At 45.1% G+C, this 10615-nt stretch overlaps 1 protein-coding gene across 2 annotated transcripts in view; it reads right to left on the minus strand.

The window, feature by feature from the left end:
- Window positions 1–5712, minus strand: part of LOC130368313 (TIR domain-containing adapter molecule 1-like) — a 150536-nt gene extending 144824 nt beyond the window's left edge. Inside the window, exon 1 of one of the 2 annotated variants that reach the window (XM_056571788.1) lies at window positions 5599–5712. The gene's annotated coding sequence lies outside the window, so the exon portion shown is untranslated. Of the gene's footprint in view, window positions 1–5580 lie in introns of both variants that reach the window. The other variant, XM_056571798.1, reaches the window with a different exon arrangement.
- Window positions 5713–10615: the final 4903 nt, after the last annotated feature.

Genomic DNA, 10615 nt, shown 5'->3' on the forward strand with positions numbered 1-10615 from the left:
CATCAATGCGAGCTGTGGCAAAAAGGTTTGCTGTGTCTGTCAGCGTAGTGTCCAGAACATGGAGGTGCTACCAGAAGACAGGCCAGTACATCAGGAGATGTGGAGGAGGCCATAGGAGAGCAACAACCAAGCAGCAGGACCGCTACCTCTGCCTTTGCGCAAGGAGGAGCAGGAGCAGCACTGCAAAATGACCTCCAGCAGGCCACAAACGAGCATGTATCCACTCAAACGGTCAGAAACATACTCCATGAGGGTGGTATGAGGGCCCAACGTCCACAGATAGGGGTTGTGCTTACAGCCCAACACTGTGCAGGATGTTTGGCATTTGCCAAAGAACACCAAGACTGGAAAATAGCCCTGTGCTCTTCACAGATGAAAGCATGTTCACATTGAGCACACGTGACAGACATGACAGAGTCTGGAGAGGCCGTGGAGAATGCTCTGCTGCCTGCAACATCCTCCAGCATGACCGGTTTGGCGGTGGGTCAGTAATGGTGTGGGTTGACATTTCTTTGGGGGGCCTGAATCCGATTGAGCACATATGGGAGGACATCATGTATATACACTTAAGAAAAAATAAAGGGAACACTAAGATAACACATCTTAGATCTGAATGAATGAACTAATCGTATGAAATACTTTAGTCTTTATATAGTTGAATGTGGTGACAACAAGATCACACAAAAATTATCAATGGAAATCGAATTTATCAACCCATGGAGGTCTGGATATGGAGTCACACTCAAAATCTAAATGGAAAACCACACTACAGGCTGATCCAACTTTGATGTAATGTCCTTAAAGGGGTACTCCGCCCTTTTCATCTTATCCCCTATCCAAAGGATAGGGGATAAGATGTTAGATCGCCGTGGTCCCGCTGCTGGGGACCCCGGGGATCGCCGCTGCGACACCCTGCCATCATTACTGCACAGAGCGAGATCGCTCTGTGCGTAATGACGGGCGATACAGGGGCCGGAGCAGCGTGACGTCATGGCTCCGCCCCTCATGACATCACGGCCCGTCCCCTTAACCTCTTAAGGACGCAGGGCGTATGGATACGCCCTGCATTCCGAGTCCTTAAGGACGCAGGGCGTATCCATACGCCCGTGGGAAATCCGGTCCCCACCGCTAGCCGGTTTGGGACCGGAGCCGGATGCCTGCTGAAATCATTCAGCAGGCACCCTGGCACATCGCCCAGGGGGGTCCTGAGACCCCCCCATGTCGGCGATCGGAGAAAATCGCATCTCAATTCAGACATGCGATTTTCTCCAATTCCGGGCTGATCGGGTCTCTGGTGACCCGATCACCCGGAAAATAGGGCTGATTGGAGTTGTCAGCAACAACCCCGATCAACCCAAAGGATTGGAGTGAGATCGCAAAGCTGCGATCTACTCCTATCCCCTGCCATTACTCAGAACGGAGTTCTGACCAATGGCAGCGCAGGACAGGGGGTAGCCATGGCAACCCCCCGTTCTGCCCGCCCCTGGATGTCAAGGGGCTCTGGAAAGAAGATGGAGGCCGTACCTGCAGGAGAAGATGCCTGGGGACCTGGGATCTGCGCTGGAGCCTGCAGGATCCTGATCAGGTAGGGAATCCACAGTGGGGGGGGGGGATTGAAAGTGAAAGTAAATCGATCTTTACTGTGGCAACCACTAGGGGGGCCAAACTGCAACTCGCAGCATGCCCAGAGAGCCAAAGGCTGTCTGGGCATGCTGGGAGTTGTAGTTTTGCAACATCTGGAGGGTCACAGTTTGGAGACCACTGTTACAGGGGTGCCCAAACAGTAGCCCTCCAGATGTTGCCAAACTACAACTCTCAGCATGCCTAGACTGCCCAGGCATGCTGGGAGTTGTAGTTCTGTAACATCTGTCCCTTCAGATTTAGCAATTTTCATGACATTTTTGAAAATTGCTGCTCTACTTTGAAGCTCTCTAATTTTTTCAAAAAGCAAAAATATGTCCATTTTATGATGCCAACATAAAGGAGACATATTGTATTTGTGAATAAAAATAACATTTATTTGGAATATCCATTTTCCTTACAATTAGAGAGCTTCAAAGTTAGAAAAATGCAACATTTTCAAAATTTTCATGAAATTTTGGGATTTTTCACCAAAAAAGGATGCAAGTAACGCCGAAAATTTACCACCAAAATAAAGTAGAATATGTCACGAAAAAACAATCTCAGAATCAGAATATTCGGTAAAAGCGTTTTCGCGTTATTAATTTGTAAAGTGACGGTGGTCAGAATTGCGAAAAAGGGCTCAGTCCTTAAGGTGAAAAAGGGCTGCGTCCTTAAGGGGTTAATGCAAGTCTATGGCAGGGGGCGTGACGACCGCCACGCCCCCTTCCCATAGACTTGTATTGACAGGGGCGGGCCATGATGTCACGAGGGGCGGAGCCGTGACGTAACGATGCTCCGGCCCCTCTATTGCCCGTCATTACGTGCAGAGCAATCTTGCTCTGCGCAGTAATGATAGTGGGGTGCTGCAGCGGCGATCCCCGGGGTCCCCAGCAGCGGGTCCCCGGCGATCTGACATCTTATCCCCTATCCTTTGGATAGGGGATAAGATGTCTAGGGGCGGAGTACCCCTTTAAAACAAGTCAAAATGAGGCTCAGTAGTGTGTGTGGCCTCCACGTGCCCATATGACCTCCCTACAATGTCTGGGCATGCTCCTGATGAGGTGGCAGATGGTCTCCTGAGGGATGTCTTCCCAGACCTGGACTAAAGCATCCGCCAACTCCTGAACAGTCTGTGGTGCAACGTGGCATTGGTGGATGGAACGAGACATGATGTCCCAGATGTGCACAATCGGATTCAGGTCTGGGGAACGGGCAGGCCAGTCCATAGCATCAATGCCTTCCTCTTGCAGGAACTGCTGACACTCTCCAGCCACATGAGGTCTAGCATTGTTTTGCATTAGGTGGAAGCCAGGGCCAACCGCACCAGCATATGTTCTCACAAGGGGTCTGAGGATCTCATCTTGGTACCTAATGGCAGTCATGCTACCTCTGTTAAGCACATGGAGGGCTGTGCGGCCCCCTTAAAGAAATGCCACCCCACACCATTACTGACCCACCGCCAAATAGGTCATGCTGGAGGATGTTGAAGGCAGCAGAACATTCTCCATAGTGTCTCCAGACTCTGTCCCGTCTGTCACATGTGCTCAATGTAAACCTGCTTTCATCTGTGACGTATTTGCCAATCTTGGTGTTCTCTGGCAAATGCCAAACGTCCTGCATGGTGTTGGGCTGTAAGCACAACCCCCACCTGTAGACGTCGGGCCCTCATACCACCTCATGGAGTCTGTTTCTGACTGTTTGAGTGGACACATACACATCTGTGGCCTGCTAGAGGCCATTCTGCAGGGCTTTGGCAGTGCTCCTCCTGCTCCCCATTGCACAAAGGCGGAGGTAGCAGTCCTGCTGCTGGGTTGTTGCCCTCCTACGGCCTCCTTCCCGTCTCCTGATGTACTGGTCTGTCTCCTGGTAGCGCCTCCATGCTCTGGACACTACGCTGACAGACACAGCAAACCTTCTTGCCACAGCTCGCATCAACGTGCCATCCTGGATGAGCTGCACTACCTGAGCCACTTGTGTGGGTTGTAGACTCCGTCTCATGCTACCACTAGAGTGAAAGCACCGCCAGCATTCAAAAGTGACCAAAACATCAGCCAGGAAGCATAGGAACTGAGAAGTGGTCTGTGGTCACCACCTGGGTGTCTTGCTAATTGCCTATAATTTCCACCTGCTGTCTGTTCCATTTGCACAACAGCATGTGAAATTGATTGTCAATCAGTGTTGCTTCCTTAGTGGACAGTGTGATTTCACAGAAGTGGGATTGACTTGGAGTTACATTGTGTTGTTTAAGTGTTCCCTTAATTTTTTTGAGCAGTGTAGTTGGCAAGGTTGGCACCTGTTTTATTACCAATCCACAGATTGGGCCAGGCTGGATACAGTTGGGTAATATGGAGGGGCCCTTACTCTTTATATTTCTACCCTTAAAGGAGAACGCCAGACCATAAAAATTGTCCCCCATAGTGCCGGCAGTAAAAAAATAAAGATGTACATACCTTCCTCCGCTCCCCCGGGGCCTCCGGTAACCGGCACCGGTCTCCGCCGCAATCCACTTCCTGGTTGCCGGTGGTCGGATGAATCAGCCAATCACCAGCCACAGCGCAGTCCGACTCGGCCGGCGATAGGCTGAGTGGCAGTGTGAAAACGCTTCAGGACACAAAATTCTTCACTACACCGGCACCTGCGGCCAGGGCCGAAAACGTCACACTGCAGCTCAGCCTATTGCCGGCAGAGTCGGACTGCGCTGCGGCTGGTGATTGGCTGATTCATCCAACCACCGGCAACCAGGAAGTGGACTGCGGCCGAGACCAGAGCCGGTTACCGGAGGCCCCCGGGGGAGCGGAGGAAGGTATGTACATCTTTATTTTTTTTACCGCCGGCACTATGGGGGACAATTTTTATGGTCTGGAGTTCTCCTTTAAGTCAGTGCCCAATGTCGTTTAACCCCTTAAATACCTCAGTTACTTATTCAAAATACTGAAAAGGTATATAGTTGGTAAGGTTGGCACCTGTTTCATTCTTTATATTTCCCCCCTTTGGTCAGTGGCCCAATGTCGTTTAACCCCTTGAAATCACCAGTTACTTATTCAAAATGCAGAAAAAGTATATAGATGGCTTGGTTGGCACATGGTTATTTGCCAATCCACTGTTTGGGCCAGGTGGGATACAGTTGGATATTATGGAGGGGCCCTTACTCTTTATATTTCCACCCTTAAATCAGTGGCCCAACGGTGTTTAACACCTTAAATTCCTCAGTTACTTATTTAAAATGTATAAAAATGTGTATAGTTGGCAAGGTTGGCACCTGTTTTCTTGCCATTCCACTGTTTCAGTCAGGCTGGATACAGTTGGGTATTATGCAGGGCCCTTACTCTTTATATTTCCACCCTTAGGTCAGTGGCCCGACAGCATTTAACCCTTTAAATTCCTCAGTTACTTATTCAAAATGCATTTTTTTTTCAACCATTGTTTATTATCGGGGTTTTTTTTTTCAGCAAAAACACTAAACAATCTAGACTTTTCTGAATTTGATTGTTCCCAAATAATATTCAACATTTATGTATAAAAAAAAATAATACAGATTTACTGCAGAGGAATAAGAGGAGAAATGGGGTTTTCTGTCATAGTTATCTATAAGAAAATGCTCGAAAAAGAAGCTGGCCGAATAAGAAACCAACTTCAGCCTCGATGCTGCTTGCCACTTCCTGGTCTCCAACATAAACAACCAAACACTGCATCGGTTATGTGGATAGGAATAAACTTTTGGAGACTTTAATGTACTGTACCTTCCTGGACGCTGTCACATCTTGTGAGCAAAAGCCACCGGATTTTGTGAGTTTTGCATTAGTTTACAAGATAGTCACAGGTACAAGTACACAAGCACTTTAGGTAAGCAGAACTAACATGGCGACGAACAGGTTAAATGTGCAGCACAACACCTCAGCTTTCCAAACTGCTCTCAGCAGTTACATACACCACAGGACACCATTACTATGGACTTACAATCGGTTTCATACTCACCGGAGCCCAGCCAACAGAAGAAGCGAGCAAACTCGGTGTGACTGCAGTCACGTGACTGGGCGCGCGCGTAACTCCGGTCACTTGGCTGCTTGTGGAAAGCGGCGAACTTCCTCAAAGCAGTGTGTGGTGAGTTAGCAGAAAGCTGTAATAGCGTAACTCCAGGACTGCATGGGAAACTGCTACGGTGCACAAGTACCTGGATAGATGCCGAGGTTTCCACATGACTTGTCATTTGTTAGCTACCTATTGTTTTAGACTGTTGTCACCTACAGATCCTTAGGGGGCCATCAGCTTGGTCCTAGGCAGGTTTCTTTTTTGGCATCCTCTGTGTCTAATAACGGAGCTTAGGCTGGGTTCACATCACGTTTTTGCCATACTGTTTTCAATCCGTTTTTCTAAAGAAAACCGTATGGCAAAAAAAGGATGGAACAGTATGGAAAAAAGTAAACCGTATGCGTTTTTTAAACAGTATACTGTTTTTAAAAGTGCATACAGTTCAGTCAGTTTTTATAGAAAAAAACCCATACGTTTTAGAAAATTTTGTCCATTTTTTTAATGGGAGGGGTCTTGGGTGGGGACTTTAGGATTCAAATGCGCAGGTGCAAAGTAAAAACGTATACGTTTTTCCCATATGGAACCGTATAAATGTACGTTTCCCATTGACGTCCATGTTAAAAAAAAATAAACGTATGCGGTTGCAGTACGGTTTTTAAACCGGAGTCAAAACCGTGGTTGACCTCGATTTTGTCTCCGGTTTAAAATCCGTACTGCAACCGCATACGTTTTTTTTTAACATGGACGTCAATGGGAAACGCACATGTACACGGTTCCATACGGGAAAAACATACGGTTTTCTTTAAAAAAATGAAGAAATGGAGTTCCTTCTAGTGCAGTTTTATAGCCAAAGTCAGAAGTGGATCTAGTAGGAAGGAGAAGTATTAATCTCTCCTTTTATGTTTCCCGTTCTTTTTTAATACACTTGTGGCTTTGGCGTAAAAACTGTTGTGTAGCGGTATTCTGAAAAAAACAGCAGAAAAAACTGTGTGGAAACTTAGCCATAAGGGCGCAAGGCTTTTTTTTTTTTTTTTTTTTTTGCATTTTTCGTTTTTTCTCTCCTTGCTTTCTAATAGCCTTAAAGGAGAACTCCAGAATATAAAAATTGTCCCCCATACTGCCGGCAGTAAAAAAAAAATAAACATGTACTTACCTTCCTCCGCTCCCCAGGGGCCTCCGGTAACCGGCTCTGCTCTCCGCCGCGATCCTCTTCCTTGTTGCTGGTGGTCATCGAACTATACTGCGCTCAGCCAATCACCGGCCGCAGTAAAGTCCCGACTCGGCCGGCGATATGCTGAGCGGCAGTGTGAGAATGCTTCAAGACACACAATTCTTCACTACACCAGCACCTGCTGCCGGGGCCAAAAACGGACAGCGAAGTCCCGGCTCGGCTGGCGATAGGCTGAGCGGCAGGCTCAGCCTATCGCAAGCCGAGCCGGGACTTCACTGCGGCAGGTGATTGGCTGAGTGCAGTATGATTCACCGACCACCAGCAACCAGGAAGAGGATCGCGGCGGAGCCGGTTACCGGAAGCCCCGGGGGAGCAGAGGAAGGTATGTACATCTTTATTTTTTTACTGCCGACACTATGGGGGACAATTTTTATCTTCTGGAGTTCTCCTTTAAATTTTCACCTAGAGACCCATATGTTTGGCCTTGTTTTTTTCACCACAAATTCTTTTTTTATAATGACATCACTAGTTTTTCACCAAATCTACCATGAAATAAAAACTATTTGTCTGAAAATTAGTTTGCTTAGCCCCTTAAGGACACAGCTAATTTTCACCTTAAAGGGGTATTCTAGGCCAAAACTTTTTTAATATTTCAACTGGCTCCGGAAAGTTAAACAGATTTGTAAATGACTTCTGTTAATAAATCTTAATCCTTCCAATAGTTATTAGCTTCTGAAGTTGAGTTGCTGTTCTCTGATGACTCACGTCCCGGGAGCTGTGCAGTTCCTATGGGGATATTCTCCCATCATGCACAGCTCCCGGGACGTGACATCATCATTGAGCAGTTAGACAAAAAACTTCAGAAGCTAATAACTATTGGAAGGATTAAGATTTTTTAATAGAAGTAATTTACAAATCTGTTTTAACTTTCCGGAGCCAGTTGATATATATAAAAAAAGGTTTTGCCTGGAATACCCCTTTAACCCCTTAAGGACCGGAGGTTTTTCCGTTTTTGCATTTTCGTTTTTTGCTCCTTGCCTTTAAAAAATCATAACTCTTTCAAATTTACACCTAAAATCCATATGATGGCTTATTTTTTGCGCCACCAATTCTACTTTGTAATGATGTCAGTCATTTTGCCCAAAAATCTATGGTGAAGCGGGAAAAAAAATCATTGTGCGACAAAATTGAAAAAAAAACGCTGTTTTGTAACTTTTGGGGGCTTCCGTTTCTACGTAGTACATTTTTCGGTAAAAATGACACCTGATATGTATTCTGTAGGTCCATACGATTAAAATTATACCCTACTTATATACGTTTGATTTTGTCGGACTTCTGGAAAAAATCATAACTACATGCAGGAAAATTAATACGTTTAAAATTGTCATCTTCTGACGCCGATAACTTTTTTATTTTTCCGTGTATGGGGCGGTATGAGGGCTCATTTTTTGCGCCGTGATCTGAAGTTTTTAATGATACCATTTTTGCATTGATAGGACTTATTGATCACTTTTTATTCATTTTTAAATGATATTAAAAGTGACCAAAAATGCACTATTTTGGACTTTGGAATTTTTTTGCGCGCACGCCATTGACCGAGCGGTTTTATTAATGATATATTTTTATAATTCGGACATTTCCGCACGCGGTGATACCACATATGTTTATTTTTATTTTTATTTACACTGTGTTTTTTTTTTATTGGAAAAGGGGGGTGATTCAAACTTTTAATAGGGGAGGAGTTAAATGATCTTTATTCACTTTTTTTTTTTCACTTTTTTTTTGCAGTGTTATAGGTCCCATAGGGACCTATAACACTGCACACACTGATCTTCTATGTTGATCACTGGTTTCTCATAAGAAACCAGTGATCGACGATTCTGCCGCATGACTGCTCATGCCTGGATCTCGGGCATTGAGCAGTCATTCGGCGATCGGACAGCGAGGAGGCAGGAAGGGGCCCTCCCGCTGTCCTGTCAGCTGTTCAGGATGCCGCGATTAGCCGCGGCTATCCCGAACAGCTCGACTGAGCTAGTCGGGAACTTTCACTTTTAGCCGCGCGTCTCAGCTCTGAGCGTGCGGCTAAAGGGTTAATAGCGCGCGGCGCCGCGATCGGCGCTGCGCGCTATTAGAGGCGGGTCCCGGCTTCACTATGACGCCGGGCCCGCCATGATATGACGCGGGGTTACTGTGTAACCCCGCGTTATATCAGAAGAGCAGGACCAAGGACGTACCGGTACGTCCTTGGTCCTTAAGGGGTTAAGGACGCAGGCCTTTTTTCCAAATCTGACCACTGTCACTTTAAGCATTAATAACTCTGGGATGCTTTTACTTTTCATTCTGATTCCGAGAATGTTTTTTCGTGACATATTCTACTTTATATTAGTGGTAAAATTTTGTCGATACTTGCATCATTACTTGGTGAAAAATTCCAAAATTTGATGAAAAATTTGAAAAGTTTGCAATTATTTTACTTTGAAGCTCTCTGCTTATAAGGAAAATGGATATCCCAAATAAATTATATATTGATTCACATATACAATATGTCTACGTTTTGTTTGCATCATAAAGTTGATTTGATTTTACTTTGGAGGGCTTCAAAATATAGCAGCAATTTTTCACAAAATTTTCAAAATCTGAATTTTTCAGGGACCATTTCAGTTTTGAAGTGGATTTGAGGGGCCTACATATTAGAAATACCCCATTATAAAGCTGCACCCCTCAAAGTATTCAAAATGACATTTAGTAAGTGTGTTACCCCTTTAGGTGTTTCACAGGAATAGCAGCAAAGTGAAGGAGAAAATTCTAAATCTTAATTTTTTACACTTGCATGTTCTTGTAGACCCAGTTTTTTAATTTTTACAAGGGGTAAAAGGAGAAAAATCTTCCTAAAATTTGTAACCCAATTTATCTCGAGTAAGGAAATAGTATGTCAAGTGTTCGGCGGGTGCAATAGAGGGCTCAGAAGGGAATGAGCAACAATGGGATTTTGGAGACTGAGTTATTCTGAAATGGTTTTTGGGGGGCATGTCACATTTAGGAAGCCCCTATGGTGCCAGAACAGGAAGAAAACCCCCACATAGTTACATAGTTACATAGTTAGTATGATTGAAAAAAGACATGCGTCCATCAAGTCCAACCAGGGAATTGAAGTGAAGGGTGTAAGGGGATAAGGGAAAGGGATGTAGTTTTATAATTCTGCATAAGCATTAATGTTATTTTGTTCCAAGAATGTATCTAACCCTGTTTTAAAGCTATTAATTGTTCCTGCTGTGACCAGTTCCTGAGGTAGACCGTTCCATAAATTCACAGTCCTCACGGTAAAGAAGGCTTGTCGCCCCTTTAGACTAAACCTTTTCCTCTTCAGACGGAGGGAGTGCCCCCTCGTCCTTTGGGGGGGTTTAACCTGGAACAGTTTTTCTCCATATTTTTTGTATGGGCCATTTATATACTTATATACGTTTATCATATCCCCCCTTAAACGTCTCTTCTCAAGACTAAACAATTGTAACTCCTTTAATCGCTCCTCATAGCTAAGATGTTCCATGCCCCATATTAGTTTAGTCGCGCGTCTCTGCACCCTTTCCAACTCCGCAGTGTCCCTTTTATGAACAGGTGACCAAAATGAATTTTGGAAACTACACCCCTCAGGGAACGTAACAAGGGGTGGAGTGAGCCTTAACACCCCACAGGTGTTTGACAACTTTTTGTTTAAAGTTGGACGTGTAAATAAAAAAAAAATCACTAAAATGTTTTTTCCCCCCAAATTTTACATTTTTACAAGGAGTAATA

This window comes from Hyla sarda, chromosome 1, assembly GCF_029499605.1.
Source record: "Hyla sarda isolate aHylSar1 chromosome 1, aHylSar1.hap1, whole genome shotgun sequence".
Lineage (NCBI taxonomy): Eukaryota > Metazoa > Chordata > Amphibia > Anura > Hylidae > Hyla > Hyla sarda.